The sequence below is a fragment of the Dermacentor andersoni genome, chromosome 11 (assembly GCF_023375885.2).
Source record: "Dermacentor andersoni chromosome 11, qqDerAnde1_hic_scaffold, whole genome shotgun sequence".
Lineage (NCBI taxonomy): Eukaryota > Metazoa > Arthropoda > Arachnida > Ixodida > Ixodidae > Dermacentor > Dermacentor andersoni.
This window is the reverse complement of record NC_092824.1, coordinates 112,106,015-112,126,239: the sequence shown is the minus strand read 5'-3', so window position 1 is coordinate 112,126,239 and position 20,225 is coordinate 112,106,015. Positions and strand designations below refer to the sequence as shown.

Here is a 20,225-nt window from a genome sequence, read left to right as displayed (position 1 = left end):
TTATTTGTTTTTCAGCACCCTTGTGGCTCTTTATTCGCCGTGAATATAAAGACGTTACCGCAATTCGTAACAGGAATACAATAAAAACACCTGTTCGCACGTAATACCTTGAAACAATAGCATCAAACAAGAGCGCGCATAGGAAATAACAGTCAGCATTTAAATGAGATTTGCCACTTATAGGTTGGACAGAGTGCAGCTGCTCCTAGCTTTCCTCAGTGAACAGTGGCTGTGTGGACAGCATAAGACTAATTATGTTCACTTCAATGCTCTCCACGTTAGGTGACAGTCTGGCGGAATATCGTCTGGCGAGGAGGCTACATGTCGATGCAAGAATAGACAAACAGTCGGCAAAATCTGAAAAAAACGATAACGAAAAATAAAAGAAGATCAAGGCCATTTCACCCTGCGAAAGTGGATGACCAGCGGGGTTGTAAACATCGTGGTAAAAAAACTTGGGGTAAAGAGTTCATCGCATCACTCATTGTCACTTAGTAACGATGACCACAATGGTTTTGTGGGTGCTATGATATACACTGATCGGCATACTCGCAACTGCAAACACATTCTTTGATGACGTCAACTCGATGCACATACGCCACTAGGTAGTCGGTTGGTCCGGATCGGTGTGGCATTGCATGCGATATGCCTGCAACAAGCAAACGCCTTAACCACTCCCTTTCCGGTCCCGACACATCCACATTGAACTCATCGACAACGAGCACAGGGGTAGTGTCACCGGAACTAAAGCATGCAAAGCGAGTAGCCATGACCCTGACGGGGCTATAAGTCATTGGAATTTATTTATTTATTTATTTATTTATTTATTTATTTATTTATTTATTTATTTATCTATTTATTTGTACATACTGTGCCATATACAAGTGCCATAGAAGCAGTCGGTTAAGAGAGGGGAAGTTTTACACAACAAAATACCCTACAACGATAAGGATGATGAACTAAGGCCATACATCTTGGATGGCAGATACAAAACTTCTGTATGAGCATGAGCGAATAGACCCAGGTAAGGAATTCCAGTCTTCTATAGAACGAGGGAGAAAGCTGAATTTAAACATATTAGTGCATGCAAAGTAGGGCATCAAGTTAAAGTTGTGATGTCATCTTTCCGATGACTCTGGCGCGAGGTTAGCATAGCTGTTTTTTTGAAAACCTAACGGAATAATTGATGACGCTATGCAAGAAATCTAAGGATGTTTTACGGCGACGTGAATGGAGAGAAGTTAAATTCAAGGAACCAAGTGCAGAAGAGGGTGAAAAGTCACGATCATAACGGTGAGGTATAAATGTTACAGATTCTTTTATGAATTGCTCCTAGCTAGCTAATCTCACACTGATTATCAGGGTTCCAAACAACAGATCTGTAGTCAACAACAGGACGGATTAGCGATTTATATAATAGTAGCTTACTATCTTTTGTAGAGTTGTTTAGTGTACCACGTAGGTAACCTCATTATTTTACTGCTTTGTTACAAATGTAATGAATGTGATTAGACCATGACATATTATGCGTAAAAATAACACCTAGATAGATACACTACGCACTGCGCGGTTATTGAAGAAGTAATGACAAAAGACGGGCGTATGAGCCATTGCGTACGGGAGTATGAGCCGTTGATGATGATAGTTTTCGACATGATGATCTGTATGTTGTATGCGTGATTAGAAGGAATGAAAGCACTGTTCGCTTCACGTTGCTAAGTGCTTCTAGCCTCTGCCTTACGGGGCTATGAGCCGTTGCATTTGTTGCTTGCCTTCGGGAAATATGAGCCATTGATGATGATAATTTTTGTGAGTGAACAAGAAAAATCTATGGTGCCCTAGCCTTATATAGCTCCGCTGTAAAAATAGATGCTGGCTTTTCGAGGCCCTGGTTCACAATGACAACGAAAATGCACAGTCATTGCTTATATACTGGGAAGATGGCGCATTGAGCGTGTGTAGGTATCTGGTGGAGCGTCCGGTGTCCTGCTTATCGCATATGGTGTTCTCCGGATGGAGAATGATTTAATCAGTAAGTTTGTAGACAGAGATTTCTTAACTGACAGTGATAGCTTCTGCGTCGTATTCGATGACGTGGTCTGTCACTTCTCGTGATGCTCGGCCAGTGCGTTCGATGCGGTGTTTGCCTTTGCCACGTCGTACTGGTGCTGCTTCTTTCTTTTCCTAAATTGTCCGATTCACTGATGTAGGTCGCTTCACAGACATTACAAGGAATCTTGTAATTAACGCTTGGATAAAGGACACGTTCGATGAGGCCCTTTACGCGTACTAAGTGGCCGCGAAGCTTTCTGAAAGCAACATGAGCCACACATACTTCATAGTTAATAAAAGTCCTGGCTAGTGCCTTACTTACACCTCGCGGATATAGGATAGCAACGCGTCTTTTATTTCTTCTTCGGAGCCACTTGGCAGACAGATGATGAGGCCCGATGTTTCTGCTGGGTTGGCAGGTCGCGAGGTTAATCATTCGGTGCTGCAGTTGAAGTCTCGTGAAATGCTATAACACAGTTATGACTACTTATATGATATCTTTACTGTGAAACAAATGCAGCGTGCTGCGACCGAAGAGTCTTGAGCAGTTACTCCTGAAAGATATGCTTCAATTTGCTTCAAATTTACGCGCCTTAATTGGTGCCGACGTCACAGTACCAATTTCGTCTGACATGGTGAACAATAGTTTGCTGTCGTACGCATACTCATTATTGTCGACCCGTTTGACTCCTGCATCTTTCTTTTTTCATCTCGCATCTCACGTCATGCTACTGCGCAGTGACTATAATTACATCAAATTACATGAGGAATTTGTTACCATTTGGAGGAAAGAAGGGGAAGGGGATGTCTTTCAAAGAATTAATAAAAGATGTATACCCATGCAATTATGGCGGTTTTGCACTTTCTGAGAGATTAATCTTGCAGCAATAGTGCACATAACGATCTTTTACTCCTTGGATTTGGTGCTCAATCTATTCGCTGACGACCTGAAACGCACTAGCTTTAATCGCATCTTAGTAATTGTGCAGTTAAGTCTGCTTTTGCTTTTTTTCTAACCCATGTTACTGCATTGCAACGAAACCCGATCTCACTCAACACAGAAACGTGACACGAGGTTTGGCGTAAAAAAGCGACGTTGATCATAATAAATATTGCATAGCCTAACTTTTATGGATTATGTACACCAGGCCGCTCTCATTGTCGTAGAGGTTGAACGTACAAATGATCGGACAATAATTTTTTTTTATCCGATGTGCTTGTGTATCTTCAATTAGCCAACCCTGCCTGAGTGACAGTGTTCGGATTTGTTACCCAATTTCGTTATCCCATCTCCGCGCCCCTCAAGAAGAAAGATAGACTTGAAGCAGTAACATTTGCACTACGCATTTCCGCAGTCGTTCTCCGATAAGGTTAATATCACAGAGATCGCGGATCTTACAGGAGGGTGCTGTCTCGCGCCCCACCGAAAGATGAAACTACCTTTCTTTATTGATATCTCTGTAATATAAATACCACAAGCGCTGTGAAACAGTTACCAATAGCGGTATGAGAAACATTTCACGGGGTCATTGTCATTTCCCCAGTCCTGCTATATATTAAAAAGCTCCCCATCGACTACACGCGATAATTCAGGGTAAACGTATTGTGCGCAAGCTGAAGCATTACAAATTCCGCTTTTGGTTCATTCAATGCATCTGATATGAGGTAGGAAACAAGAATAACGGGTTCATAATTGTTTAGGATATATGAAAATGTGATAACGGCTTTGTTCTCCTTTTGGCAGATCTACCTGCACGTGTCAGTTCTACTCGAGGCCATTAAGTTGAAAATGAACTCAATACGGGAGGCATTGTAAAAGCTTTTTTATAATTGAAGCAATTGCGAGGGAAACATACTGCATCCAATTCCAACTCTGTAACTCTCTTTCTCTCAGTGTTCTGATTTATATCACGATGGTGCTCTATGAATTGTTTTCAACACTGATGTTTCTCCAGCGCACTGTTTATTCGACGTCACTGTAAGGCATGGCATGTGTATTAATTTGACAACGGCTGACCATAATAGCTCTCTCATGCTGGTCATCAATTACACAGGCTGCGAAAGCAGTTGCGTTATCGAGAAGGCGACTTCAATTGGATGAACGACAAAGAACCTGTGATCTTAGAATTTCTTGTCTTCGTGAACTGAACGCCTCGAAATCCTATTAAAGAGTGCATAATGGTGCCTGACCTCACACCCCGTATCTCCAATTCAGCCGCCTTGGCGAACAACCTAAAGACGTCGCATTGTTTTAAAGACTCATTCATTACCTATCAATGCCTTCACATCTGACACCATACTAACTGGCTGGGAACATTTCAATGCGACCTCACGATAAACCCATAATTCATCACGTGCCAAACAATCTAGCCAAAAGCCGTTTTGTAATTAAGAAGCGTGTTTTTATGAGAAGTAGAGAGTACGATAACCCCTTCAGCAACGCATTGTGATGGACTGTCAAATGCGTCGTGGTTACATAATTTTGTTCCATAGGTGCTTCGGACTAGATTGTATGAACGTCAGCAAAGTAGTGGGATGACGATTTGTGCATTTTCTTCTCAGTCTTCCTTATTATTGCAATTAAATCTTAATTTAGTCTGCAGTCAGCCATGTCGCGTTTCTTTTTTTCTGCCCAGAGTTGAAGTATTCAAGGGCCGTTCAAAAAAGCATTCCATTCCTCATTCGGAACTCTAATATTCGCGCACCCACGCCAAGAATTGCGGTTTCTCGTTACATTCGAACAAAAAAGAACATTAGGCTATAGCGAACACTGAAGATCCGAACGAAACACAAATTATAAAGCAAAGGACTATTCGATTCGTATTCAACTTATGAATATTCGCATAGCCCTATACTTATCGAGTGTTCGGGTAGGTAACCTTGTTCGCTAATCGTTGTCTTAGATGAAGAGGCCGCGCGTTACGTTACTGCACGCCAAGACACTGGGCTGTGTCACGGGTTAGACGCCCCACGATTTGGTCATATCTGTCTGCGCACCGAAGGTTTATTCGGTTAAGCCCGCCCCAAAGACGAGTGGTGCGCACCGAGAGAGACGCCTGGCAACGGAATCTATGCGCAAATATCGTTGCACGGCCGATAATAATGCGTGTTTTAATATTGGCCACGTACCACATTTGCCTAGCTGCCTGTCGCCATTAGACCTGCAATCATAACGGACAAAGGTAGAGGAACATCTAATCTTCACCGGTGCCTCATGATCCTGCCTCCTATATGGCACAATCTCTCCTTCCTTCATAATCACTTCAGCGATATGAAAGTATTTTGCTAGTGAAGCTTCCGTTATTAAAAGCACCGCACACTTCGAACGCGTGCAGAATAAAACATTTTGCACCCTAAGGGTGACCGTTGTGTGCCATGGCTAACACCCTTTTTTGTAAGGCTATAAAAAATAATTTACACGGCAGGAGGCTCGAACTACAGCTGCAATAAAAAAAAACAAGAAAACGTAGTTGAATTATTTGTGCCCACCTGCAGGTCTGCATCAAAATATTCTAGATGAGTTTGACAGCGATAGCCAAGAAAGTTTGTCAGGCAGAGGGAGAGAGAGAAAATAATGCAGAGAAAGGCAGGGAGGTTAACCAGAGGTAGTTCCGGTTGGCTACCCTGCGCAGGGGGAAGGGTTAAGGGGTATAAACAGAGAAACAGAGTGGAAGGGGGAGATAGAAAGAAAGGGAGACAAGCACGAACAAAGCGCGTACACTACAGAGCGGTAGGGGGCGGCATTCTTAGAGTCTGTCGTGAAGCCCCGTGGACCGCAAGAACCTCAATTGTTTCGTGTTGTGTGTAGCAGCTACCGCCAGGTTTATTTCCCGAAAAATATTCGTGAGAAAAAGTTAAAAAGAAAGCTTCCTTTGTCACCACTAACAATGTGGTCTTAATCTTAAAATGTGATGGTGATACCATGGAGAAAATGAGTACCTTTAAGAGAGCTTTCCCTGTTCGAATGCAGGTAATGGGCAGAAATGCTATTGTGAGACAACTGCCTGGCCAATTTGAAGTAGATTGTTGTATTTGAGAGCGAGAAAGTTCATTTCCATGTATTCTTGTAACACGGGTAACACCCCTACCGTTAGGGCGTTACAAAAATTTATGCAGGACGACAACGGAGCTCTAACTAGAGCGTTCCATGAGAAAAGACGTAGTTGAAAACGATGTAATCATTCTTACAGCCTTGGCCGTGCAGAAATATCCTACAAGAGAATTCCGTATCTATCCTGGTGAAATTTTCCTGTCGGATGTTTCCATACGCCCAAGACTGTCAGAATAATTACATAGTTATAAACTACGTCTTTTGTCATGTCACGTTTAGTTAGGACTCCGTTGTCGTCCTCTATACGTTTTTGTAAGGCCCTAACGGTAGAGGTGTTAACCATGCGACAAGAAAACACCCTTAAGGCTGTAAACATTTTTACAGTGTATAGTGATGCCATATGAAGGGGAATATTGATTTGGAGCCTGGAATGTGCTACGAAAATTTGCAAAAACTGGTAAGTTAGAAAATATTGAACCACGGAGTTTACAATTTCGTAACTTGGAACCAAAAAAGAAAAGAGGTATTACATTTGCGTAAACTGCCTCTGTTACATAATCTAAGGTTGACAAACATGATCTACAGCTCACAGCTTGCGTGCAATTGTTACAATCTTTACAAGGGCTTTGCGAAATTCATACTCTCAAATCAGTGGTATAGTTGAGAGTGTTGTATCAATATTATCAATATGATATTATTGATAACATATTGACTATCGAATATGAGAGTGTTTATCAATATTTCCCGGTTTCTATGGGCTGTTTGCTAAGCTTACAAATTTGTGGTATCGCTTTTCATTGTGTAGCTATACATACTTGTAAGCTTGCAACGTGCTTTTCTTTTTCAAACAATTTTCGTAAAATATTACGGCCGAATGAAGAAGTTTACTGCCTACTGTCACTAGTGCTTAACTTTTTCTTTTAAATGCAACAAACCTCGTCGAAATTGGTGCCGTGGTTGAGGAGAAGGACGATTGCTCCGTTCCCGTGTGTGTATTACTATACAGGAGATACCGTGCTACAGATTCCTCTGTACGTGAAAAGTTTTGATTAACGTGATGGTGTAAGCCATGCAGGCAAACCAGCTCCCCGTGGAAGCATTTTCACTTTAATTCCGTGGATCCCTGTGACATATCGTGCACATTTGACCTTCGCTCTTCGTAATCCGAGAGTTGCTCTACAGCAGAGCTGTGACTGCGGATTTATTCCTTCCACGCCAAGTTGTCGCACGCGGGGCACAACGCAAGAGCACACATGAACCTTTATTTACAGCGAAAGATTTTAACGGTTGCTTCCGTCAATTTTCCGGGCGTCTGCACGATAGTTATCCTCATTACGTTTACCATAACCATATCCCTTTGGCAGAAAATAATAACAGAAAAAAATGATTATCTTTCACTGAGCAGGATTTTGTACCTCGTCGCGCAATCTTCGAGCGCCCATATTTTAGGGCGCGGCTGCGTTGCTGTCATCATGCCGTCATGTGATCATATCGTGCAATCGTCCTGATTGTCACCGTACGCGTGCTGTTATCTTTTGATATCATTGATGTCACACAGGCTAACACTGTTCTTGGTGGCACACAACGCTATCTTTTCAGCCTTTGTCAAGGACTTCTTGTTGTTTAGAGGCAACTACAAAGCGATAACATTTGAAAATATCTGACTGTTTTCTATTCTTCGAAAAACGAGGCTACCCGCCCTTCCCCTCTCCCTCTTCCTACAAAGCTACTAAAATTAAAATTAAATTATGGGGTTTTACGTGGCAAAATTACTTTCTGATTATGAGGCACGCCGTAGTGGAGGACTCCGGAAATTTCGACCACCTGGGGCTCTTTAACGTGCACCTAAACCTAAGTACACGGGTGTTTTCGCATTTCGCCCCATCCAAATGCGGCTGCCGTGGCCGGGATTCGATCCCGCGACCTCGTGCTCAGCAGCCCAACACCATAGCTACTGAGCAAACACGGCGGGTACAAAGCTAATGACCCCTACAGTCCATTGACGGGAACAATGTTTCTGTCTCCTAAGCTTCGTAGTGCCAGGCGTTGTACAAAAGCACTGCAGCTGCAGGCGTCGATAATAGACTTTGCGGTTTGCTAAGTGGCCTTGAAACTTTTGACCAAGGCTATACTGTAAGAAAAAAGCACGCTCAAGTACGAGCTTTCAGCAACCCTCTTGAATGGCGTAACGAGTCTGGCGCACAAATCTTTTCACCTTCTGCAAGTTCTCTTCGCGATTGACGGAAGCACGTGGGTAATGCTGGTGCTTGAGCGAGTCTTGATTACCTCCACAGTAAAGGAGCACAAGTTTAGCGCTGTTTGCCGAGGCGCGGTTCTTTCGCTCAAGAAGGATTGTGAGAAAATCTCGGTCAAGGACAACCGTTTCCCAGAAGAAAGGCTTCAGACGCATTCATCTTGCTAGAGCGCTTACGAAACAATTTCGGCTTTAGGGCGTGCAGGACGAGTACTGTTGAGTAATGGCGAGGAATTCTTTCATTGACGCATTTCTTCGGAAGACATGATACGCGAAAAGAAATCAATCAAAGCACATTTGCGAACTAGGTTTTTGGTGTCGCTACATATAAATATGTTTACAGCACTCTGTTCCACTTGCAGTAAAGCACCCCAGACGCTTCGTCGACTGCCGAAGCACCACACATAATATTTCTTCCCTTTGTTATCAGTGATTCGTTTGGTTCACTTCCTACCCCTCCAATGTTATCGAGAGGCTGTTGCAAACTCATCTTTGTTGGTTACGCACATAGGGGAATAGATTATAACAAACAGAGCATTCTACTAGATGCTCTAAAATAAATTAGGAGTGATGACATGGTGAAATACTAAGAAAATGAAGAAAAAGAAGAGAAAAGAAGAAACTTCATGTACTCGGTCGAAGTGCACGAAAACGTCTCGATGCTCTCTTCGTCTTGAACCACGGTTACGTCATGAGCAGATCCGTCCAGACGGTGCATTCTGGCGGTGAATCTTTTTCCAAAATCACGACGTGAGTATAACCGGCAGATTACGTCAAGCTAAACATTGTCCTAATCAAGACAGAAGAAGTACAATAATAATTAAATTATAGTGATTAACTGGCTCAAGCAAAAAAATTGCCATTATATATATCTTATGGGGGCAGGGGGATCTCCATTAATTTAGATCACATTTTAGTTCCTGAACATCCGCCATCAAAGGGCGGTCGCGGCAGCCTAAAGTAAAACCCGCGACATTGTGCTGGGCATCAGAGTGCCACTAGGCAAAGAAGGAACTCGCAAGAAGAAAGAATCCTGAAAAGCATGGTCTGAATTCAATGAAACAAGAAGACTATGAACCATGAGAGTAAATTCTTACCCACTGGCTGATGTCCCACACGGCAAAAATGCCGTGTTAGCCGGATTACTTAGAAAAGCAAACGCGAAACAATTAAGAGCATACGGAGAGTAGGACGCGAAAATTAGTTTCATAAATAAATAAACATAAAATATATACAGCGAAGTGCGTTATAAGAGAATACAACTTGAAATACTTGACGTTACTTGACATGCAGGGGGCGCGAAAACTTAGCACTACCGCCACCATCATCCCGAACTCATTTAGAATCTATCGCCACACAAAAGGCGGCACCTCCGCTTACTTCCGCTCAGGCGCCACACACGACCCCTACCACTTTCCTGGAAATTTCCTGACCTCGTTCCTGTGCGTCACAGTATACCGAGCCAAGCGGCTTTTCCCTCCCGTATGCGCTCCCGTATGGGTCAGTGATTCACATAATGGGTGAAGCTGCAGCGCTGCGTTTTTCCCTAAGAAACCACTATTTGTTCCACGCAGTACTTGACCTCGGACTCAACATGCCCCTCTTAATTTCTTAATCTCATTTGATTCTGTTTAATTCCATTCTCATTCATTCCTTTTAAGCACTGATTTTGTGGCCTTGCAACTTGGAAGCTGCTGAGTTTTACGCACTCTTATGTCCCGATAACGTGATAAATCTCCCCCCATGAAAGACTACGCACCACTGTGATAAATACACAGTGAAGGGCCCAGAAAGTGCGAACACCGTCTTTTGCTAATTCTCTCGTCTTATTTTCGCAGTGTCCCTCTACTTCTACATTCCGTGCTTACATAATTATTCTTTACCTAGGCACGCCTAACGTTCGAAAGCATGCGTAATACCCGACATAGTTATTTCAGTAGTGCATTTATTTAGGTGTTTGGAGAAGTGCAATATCCTCTCCGCACCCTAAAAGAAAGTGTCGCCCTCCTTTAGCTATAACGATGTTGCTAACGTAGTCTGATTGTGTTGAGCTACACATCTATCAGCTGTCTTTCAAGACAAGCGAAATCAAAGCGCGATTTTCCTGGAGAAGCTTTCAGAAGCCAAACAGCTAGTGTAAGCTGTTACTGGGAAAATGCATCTCCCTCACTGACCCCTTTCCATCGTCCTTCACCGCGCTTGTCCATTCCTAGATTTCCTACTGCCGCTAGTGGAAAGGCTGAAATCAATTTAGCAGCGCGTACAAAACGGGCGTCGTTACCCTCTAATCGTACAGCCGGCTGCATAATGAATGGCTAGGTTTCACGGCATGAAGGCCATGGCGCCCTTGTTCCCCTAACTGCGTTTGGACCAATACGTTAACTGCTGGAATTTTAAAAGCAAGAAGCTGGCAGAACTTGTTGTGCCACTCTCATCTTCCTCTTCACTTTCCTTTCATGCATCCTTCCAACAAACGGAGAGTGATGGATTGTGGGCGCATTGTCTAAGCACGCTGGTCCATTCGTTGTGAACGATTTCCCCCTCAATTAAAGCAGCGCTCGTGATTTTTCGAAGACAACCAAGGATGATTTCAGGCTGATCTATACCCAGGATGATATTTGCATCGTCCAGAAACGAGCACTAGAACCTAGCGTTACCGAAAAGTTGATTAATTGATCTATCTGTCCGACTGGAGCTTGGGAATGCGATCTTAGTCGATACGCGTCGCACAAAAACTAGCATTTGTACACTGCGTGAGTACCGGCGATATCTCGTCAGCCACTGACCAAAGTGATAAATTGAAAACCGCCACCGCATAATGATGATGTGCTTATGAGCGTGCGTGATCCAGTGGCTGTTGGGTTGGCGAAGTGCCTCTCAATTTATATTACGTACATTCCAAAGAAAGCGGGGTGGTCAATGCTCTATAAGAAAGCAGCCGAACTGCTCTGAGCATGCATTACTCAAGAGCCCTATAATTAGCGTGTGGCTTGCACACCGCCGGATTCCAGAGATGCCTGCGACTGCAGGTCGTGGATGTGTCGTTTCCTTCATAAGAACTTTGCATAATTTTGTTCACTAAGTTTTGAACTTTGCGGGGGTCAAGATAATTTTATTACACCTCAGTGTCTAAGTTGCGCGGCCTTTTCTAGCACATGAATTAGCATTGTATAAGGGCTCAAGAGCCCTTATACAATGCCATGTTGCTTGAAATATTGTCCGCTAAGGGACGCAATATCCTGTTAAAGTAAAAAATGCCTTTGTTAAGCGTCCCCGACTTCGCTGAACGTGGCTACTAACTATTGCTGCTATCTCGCTGAATAACTCGTATACAGAGAATACAAATGAATGACGTGTCCGGGTCTGATATCAAACCCCGTGGTCTTCAAACACAACAGACCTGATGTTCAAAGCAATATCCAGCCACCGCACACGTATACTTATCACGTGCCAACGCCTAGTAGCTTTTCGAAGAGATAATCGCGTGGGCCTGTTGCGAAACACGTGCGAGAATACGCGCGCGCAAGAAGCGCTTCCGCGAGGGAGATTTCATTTGGCCGCAAACGTGGGAATGGAACAGGCGAACAATGTCTTGCCATGGTCCCGTAGCGTGGGCCAATCGCAGCTTATCGACGTTTGCGAGTGCAGTGTTCACGAAACTTTTCCTATGCGGGAGCCATTTCTGCCGGCCGACGTTTGGTCGCCAGCCACACATGTGTACTATCCGCGTGATAACAATAAAATGACCGCCGTGATTGCAAATCATCGCCGAACCTATAACCCCGCGACCAAAACAAGGCAATGCTATCTACAAGCAATGCTTTTCACAAAAATTACATAAATGATACGTTTCCTACGCCGCAATGAAATGGGACAAACACAAGGTTCTGACGCGAAAGCCTGTATTAATAGACAAATGGCGCATTGCTGTGCGCCAAACAAAAGGCCCAGCTCCATCGTTTCGATTCGTTCATAGCTCTCTTTTTTGCATCATATACTGTGGCCATTTCGCCCAAGGCTACCGAGGAGAGGGTCTGCCACCCGAACCGAAATTCGTTCCGGCATTCTGTGATCGCACAGCGCGACCGACAGCGAAGACATGGTGGTTAAACAGGGCTTTTCATGGCGGCCAAACAGAAACAAGCAGAGAAAAAGGGTAAGTGTTCACAAATGACTCGGCAAGCTATTGTGACCCAAATTGGGACTCCGTGTCTTGAGGCGCTTCAGGCAAAAACGATCAGCCCAGATCAGTGTTCCTATAACGATGGTGTATACCTTTGTATACGTGCCGCTCACGTATAGGCGAGAGCCCGAAATTCCGGTCGAGAAACACGACAACACGAAAGGCGGCCTTCCAATGCAGACGCACGGTGACCCAGTTTTGAGTTGTCTATGCAGTTCTTGGGTAGACGCGCAAATACATGCTTCTTTCGAACACTCTTGAAATTATTTTCCACGAAGAATTTGCGGCCCAACATATTAACGCTGGTGGCAGAGACACGTCTATATAGGGCTGGCCATCAAGTTTCATACTATATGCAAAAATTAAAACAGTAGTTTCAGCATAAATATGGTACTGCATACTTTTGGAGATGAAAGAAAATTTGCGCGCTGCTTTAAGCTGACTTGACGAAATGGCACTCCGAGAATTAAAAAAAAATGCTGGCACTATGAACTGGACCGGCCGCCGCACAGAAAGACACCGGATCGTTGTTGGAATTTTAAGAACGACCAAGCTCTGCGACCGCCTTTGATTACGCAGTGAAAGCTTTTCTCTGCGTATGCATCACTTGTTCTCACTGCGACGCCATCTAGCACATACTTTGCGAATGACTACTGTTGCCGCCGATATTTCGATGCACATGCAGTTATGCCTTATTTTTTCGTTTGGGTTTAGTTGTCTTTTGTTTCATTAGGCCTATTACATACAAGACGCTTTGAACAAGATGATGAAGCCCTGAGCAAATATGAAGCATAAATTGCTATCCAAAGTTAAATTTAGTATCTCTTTCACAAAAGACTACGTTCGTTCAGCGTAGGAATGACGCGCTTACGTTTAAACGCTATATCCATTGGTGCTGGCACCATACAGGAGTGCACCCTATATAACAGCATAAGAATTTTACCGCGTCATGCGGCTCTAGCAGTTATTTATTGTGCCTAAAATTGTTGTGCACCCATATTCCTTACTGCACAATTGATTCCCTGCCTTCAATAACGCTTTGAGGCGTCAGCTATGCGTCATCTTCCTTCTGTGTCTACTGCTTTGCTCGCAGTCATGGGCTGACGAAAACGGGATACCTGCTACATCTGTTTATCCGTATATTTATAAAGGTTTGAGAGCCATAATGCCTGCTGCGTTATTTGCACGAGTGCATCAGTACTTAAAGAAAATATCATTGCCATACCTATAAGAAGTGGCAAATTCATCATTTTTATCATTATTAGCTTCCGCTGTATGGGGTGATGAACAATTTTGCATATAGTATCTTCTCCGCGTTTCGTTTCAAAAGCTTATATATATATATATATATATATATATATATATATATATATATATATATCTGCCATGTTCTAGCCGAGGTAGCTTCGTCGATAAAAAAACAGACAAGTTGTGTCTTCGGATGGTAGGTTTGATATTAAATTCCTTGTGGCCTGCTACATGGTTTCTATGGCGATGAGCAAAACGGGAACAAGGTGAATGCAGGAGCCAACGTTTCGACAAGTGGACTTGTCTTCTTCGCCTTGAAGAAGACAAGTCCACTTGTCGAAACGTTGGCTCCTGCATTCACCTTGTTCACGTTTTGCTCATCGTCTTGAATTTCCCTCTCCCGCATTCCCCGTCTTTTTTTATGGTTTCTATGGGTACGTTTAAGCTGGAGTTTAGTCTGCAGCGAGGGTTCTATTTAACTACCCACTGATATTGAGTCGGTGCGTTCAGTCGAAATTCCAGCGGCAGTTAACTCATCCTCGACGCAATTTTATCCGCGTAACTTGCGATGGCATTTGTACTTCACCCAAGCGCACTTCGTTTCCCGCGATCATGATCACCGATACAGTGAGATATTGCCTGAATGCTTCACTTCATAGCTTCCAATAAAGTTTAGTATCAGGTTGGGCTTCAAAGCTTTCTTTATATTTTTCTGACGCTTTTCTTTTCGATCGTGATTCATCTTAAGCGATAACTATTTTTAATGTTTTAGATATTTGCTTACTTGGTGCAGACGACCTCTACAGAGGCTTACTTCGCCTTGGATCCAAACTAAGAACTCCTTTTTTTTTGTCACAAGTGATAACGCGATGGCTGCAGTAGAACTGGCCAACGTAAATACAGACGCTAAGGTTGTTCTCACTACAGCGCCCCACGATGCACCGACTCACTGGCGTTCAAAGCATGGTTATAAAATTAATGGTTAGATGGTGTCATTGACCTGGGCAATCGTTGTTCATCCATTTCTAGAAGGCCATAAAGAACTTCGTGTGTGAGGAACAAACATTAGGTTAGTGGCATATAGTGATAAAAATTGTTTGGGTTCGAAAATCATCCTAGAATCAAAATCCTTTATCCTTCATCCTAGCATCAAAATGTGATTTTTACTTGAAATCAAAATTACCTAAGTCATCCCCAACAAGATACCTTTTGTGTTTCGTGACGGCTTCATTTATGAAATTTTTGTTGCGTTTCTAGATTTGAGCTTTTATTTTATACCGAAGGTGAGTTTTTAGCGCGCTATTACGTGACACAATGATCCGGTCACAAAAGACGACGACGACGACACGCCCAGTGCTCTGACGGTGCACAAGCAGCGAAACCGGTGGAATCAGGCTTCCGCCTGATTGAGCGGGATCGGCTCAAATATAATTTGTGAACCCCATGCACCCGCCTGGTGTCTCTTCGCCCACGAATTTCTTTTTTCTTGAAACAGCCGTTATTAAACGAAAAAAAATAAAATAAACTGCTCGATCATTCTTTGACTGAGGAGACGTATTTTACGCTCAAGGTACCACAGTGATGTGAAAGATTGTAACCTTGCTAAGTTATAACGGTCACAAGACAAGAACTTTTGTAATTTTTTAAATGTCGACATGCTTTTCGCGCCGCAGTAAACCGAATATTGGTATAGGCACTGATATAAGAAACATTTGTTTAAAATAAATCCATAAAAATTATTTACGCGAATACATTCGCGTTTGTGTGAAACGACTAAGCTGAAAAGGGGGTTTAACGTGGTACTCTGTTAAGGAAAGAAAGAAGGAGTCCACAAAATTGTGCAGGTGATCGGTTACTCCGACCATGAACTGGGATATACCTAACTCTGGGAATAATGCTTAGAGTCGACCACCTCTACAACTAAATGACCTGTATAACAAAGCAGTCGGTATGTCCGTGCCAAATAACCACCTTTCATATGTATTGTGAATGTCTGAACTATGAGTACCTATAAACAAGTTTGCCGGTGACAACAAAGAAGTTTAGGTGTCGCTGACGTATGATGTGTTCCTTCACAACGAACTTGCGTATAGCGGCACCGCCACTAAGTTGTGTTTCGCATAGGCAGCGTTGATTGACCTTACAGCGAAGACTGCTTGAGAGAACTCGCATTACGCAGTGTAACTATGGTAGGTTACCCCTTTGCTTCCACCCATCGCATAAGAAGCCCAATGGGCCGAATGGCCGACCAATTTTACGAGCGGTGCTATAGCGTGGCCTGCCAACAACGAAGAGAAAAAAGAAAGAAAAGAAAATTCAGTGACAACCATCTGTGTACTTCAACTAAGTTGGGAAACGCATGCCAACGCGTCCCATGTTCCCACACTGAACAGGCTGAGCAGGCAGGATTTGTCGGGAGGCATGCCGTGAACATCGGTGTCATAAGGTGATTCCAGTCCCATATGTCGACCAACGAAGTGTGTCAACATTTTAAAGGGTGTCTCTTGAATTTGTTAAATGTAGTTTCTGTCGCGGAACTCGATTCGCCAGCTTTATTGTAAGTGGTATGGTGCGCAATCTTTACAATGAAAAAACCCTATAACTAATGATTCTGGAGTGTACATAGCATCTATACCGATTGAAGCACAACACGCTATGAGGGGTCGCAAATTGTGACACACGGATTTAAGCAGCAAAAGAACCCAACTCCAAAGCAAGAACTTGATCTTAATGCTTCAGCGAAAAGCTAACATAACTTTGGTCAAGATAAGCAAACACGCGTAAGAAGGGCAAATTACAGGCCCACTGACAAAATCTGTGCAGGAGATGTTCGGGGGTGCCGGTCTCAAGTGTGTGGATTCACATGCAGCAAAATACCGTGAAATGGCTCACACTATAAGAAAAGTAAGCAAAATAACCAGAGATGCGATAGGTCGTAAGTATAGTACGGAAGAAATTGAACAGTAAAAAAAAAAAAGATGAGTTTTCATCTTCCGTTTTCCTCTTACACTATATATAAGCTCTCAAGTCGCGCAAACGCATCTGCAAACTTCTCTGTGGTGCAAGCCTTTCAGCACATTACTGTTATCCGCCCACAGTTTTCGACGTGCGAGCACCAGCCAAGGCACTAAAGGGCGCCGTTTTGAATTTCCGGAAGTGCATTCGACGGGTTCTTCAGCGCCGCGGTCGATTAACTTTCAGTTTCGCGTTGCGGCCATAAAGAGGCAGCCTAGTCCCGTCCGCTACAGGCGGCCTCAGTCGAGTATTGAACCTGCGGGAAACCTCGTACAAAAGGCGCACATCACTGTAATCCAACGAAACGAAACTGAACTTTTATTGCATCGTAAAATACTCTCAATAAGTCGGACAGCAGTTTTCGTGGCCTGTCTATCACTGGAGTAATTTCGAGGAGGGCATTCGAAAGTCTGCATTTTTCTTTTTTTTTTCATCTTAGCAAGGAGCTCCGAGATTTCTCATTCCACAGGTTGTAATATTTTATTGCGTCATTCATTGCGAAAATACGTAGAGTTTATAGTAGCGTGCTGAATGTAATAAAGATTTCCTGACAAGAATCTTTCGGTACCAAGGCAACAGCGTCTAAATGAGCAACCTTGGTAGATTTGACTTAAAGGAGCCGGTTCTGGAGACTGTACGAAGTGCATTTGCACAGGATCAGAATCGGAATCGCTTGACTAGAGCGAAACTTTTCTTGGCTACCATCCCGTGGTTTCGCCTCAGCTGGTCGCCCGGTCGGACGCTCTTTCTATGACTTCACATTTAATACGTTGAAAATAAAAATGGCAAGGTTACATTTGACAAGATCGGTTACGCTCACAATGCTATTTGCACGTAATAACTGGTTTGCAGGAAAGTCGCGTGAGGAGACTATGAAGTGAGGAGACTAGGAATTTTGGATTGTTTGCAGTAGCTTTAACTGACTTATATGGATTGTCCCACTGACATGTTGTTGTTAATGTAGGAGTGAGCAAACGAATAATAAAGTGGCATGAGAGTTCATAGCGCGAAGCACGATTAAGCTTTAATTAGAACACGTATTCTATATGCGCACAATTTCTTTCATGCACGTGCCCGATAACCTCCCGATGAAAGTGGCCACATGCAACACCGCTGGTCAGTCCCTATTATATAAATAATAATATTAATTTAAAGCGGTAACTACTCCTAAGCAACCTTTCCGCGACTGCCATGGGACGACAATATACACACGCATATACAGGGTGTTCCCTTCACGATATAAAAAAAATTAAATGTTGCCTTTGGCAGATAGCAGGATTCTAATCGGTGGACTGCATTACTCAAAGAGGCGTACATCCGCAAGAAATAAAAATGCGTAATTCATAATGAAACAAGTTGATATTAATAAAGTTTTGACTGTAAGAGAAGAGGAGTAGCCCGCGTCACACATAGGCACCAACCTCTCCTTAGATACATTTAATAATAAAAAAAAAGGTTTTGACTATTTGTTTAATAGCACATACTTCGATTTGAGTAATTGCTGCCGGCAAGACTGCAAAGCATACCGAGTAGGAACGAGTATCAGTATAACACCGGTATGTAGACATTCGCCGTCAATCCTGTGGATAAAAATGCACTCTTCTCCTACTTTCTTTTTAAAGAAAGTGCCATTTTATACATTCAAGCACAAAAGTTACTGGAACCCCAAAGTACTTCGTCCCACACTTTGGAGAGGAATATCTTGATAGTGGTGTAATCATGAGAACTCGCTCCAAGTGGATAGGCCTTGCGAACGCGCCGACCAAGATTCGTAAATTGGAATATGTGCCATAACATGATTAGTCAACAAGTTTTACTTCAATAATCGGCCGATCTCACACTTTTCGTGCAAATGACGTCCACCTCATTGACTAAATCAGTTCAAGGATTAGAATTGTGCTATTTGCAACAGGCGATTTTCAAAAATCCAGTATAGATACAAAAAAGGAGAACGCCCGTACGCTCTCTTTTGACGGCGCCATGAGAAGTGGAAGAGAACAAGAAACGTGTTAACAAAAGGGAACGCTGTCTCCTTGCAAACATCAATATTACTCCGGTTTTGTAGTGAATTCTTATCCTATTACTATTGCATTGATTTTATGAGATAAATCGAATTGTGATCTTGTGGTGGAACATTTTCGTATCGCTAAGAGTACAATTGTGCGTTGCGTAGCTTGGCTATGAACGCAAAACAATTAGACTGAGCTCGGACGGCTAAGTTTGATATCGCAAACTGCTTATCCAATAATTAGAAAAGTGCCGCCAAGATATGTACAAAAGCACTACGAACAAAACAGAGTATCACAACAGGGACGCACAAAATCGTCCGATGGTCTAAATAAGATATGCGACTTGTCTACCCAAACATATTCTTTTTACTTACGGAAATAAAATTGACCGGCGTTCAGCCGCACATGGGAGAAAAAAATTTGCATCTGCAATAAAAAAAAAATCTTTCGCATCTAGGGCAATTTGAAGGCTGAGTCCCGCTTTCTCTGACGAATACAAAGGCGCACATTGTAGGTCCTTATACGCAGGGATATCTCCGCCTACTCTGACGTCAGCTCAACGGTAGGAGGCACACCACTGTGAATTTCGCGGGGGCCAGTCGTCTTTTAACGAAGCACAAAGAATGCACCCTTCTTCTTTATTTAAACAAGCGATCTTTACGTTCAAAGGACTGCAAGAAACCGAGTTCGTGAAGTCAAGGTCTCAATGTCCGGAGCGTGAAAACAAACTTTCGAGCGCGATATTTTCCTAGTGATATGTCAACAAAGACAGACAGCCCTCGCGGCGTATGTACAAGTTGAAATAGAGAACAGCGCAATGCGTTTCTCCATTTTTTCTCACCTCTAGTTGTCAACACGGTGAAAAGGTGCCGACGAAAACAAATTTGAGCTGCGTGACGTCCCTGCATTGTGTCAGGGTGGGCAATGGATCCAGTACCTGGAAAGATAAACGAAAAAGCAATTTGTTATGCGTTGAAATATGTACTAGAGAATGTATAGGTGTTCCGCTGTCAAATCGCTCACATCGTACATTGTAAAAGCTCCACAAGAAGCATATATACGACTGTGAAAAATAAAAATAAGAAGTTGGAGGAGGAAAGACTTGCTAGGGGGCCCAACAAGCCTGAATGATCGGTTGACTACATTCTACAGGGGTAAAGGCAAACAGTGAACAGCACAGAGAAGAAAAAGGATGGTCAACTTATATACGATGTCAAATGGTCTGCTTGAATCTTACGTGCAGACATTCACACAAAATGTTGCGGTCAAAAATGACGGCCCAAAGCTCAACAACGCACGTAATGGGGCCACGAAGCTTACTGGAATTAAAACGGGTGCAAAGCAAAACAGAGTGATAATGACGCATAGGAACTACAGCTTTATACTTTACAATAAGGTTTCGCTGCCTTAAAA

General features: G+C 43.2%; 1 protein-coding gene across 3 annotated transcripts in view; it reads right to left on the bottom strand.

Moving 5' to 3' along the window:
• Positions 1-19,743, bottom strand: part of LOC126539503 (probable peptidoglycan muropeptide transporter SLC46) — a 217,532-nt gene extending 197,789 nt beyond the window's left edge. For all 3 annotated transcript variants that reach the window (XM_055075425.2, XM_055075424.2, XM_055075426.2), the window contains exon 1: positions 19,654-19,743. The gene's annotated coding sequence lies outside the window, so the exon portion shown is untranslated. The remainder of the gene's footprint in view (positions 1-19,653) is intronic.
• Between the last annotated feature and the right edge of the window lie 482 nt (positions 19,744-20,225).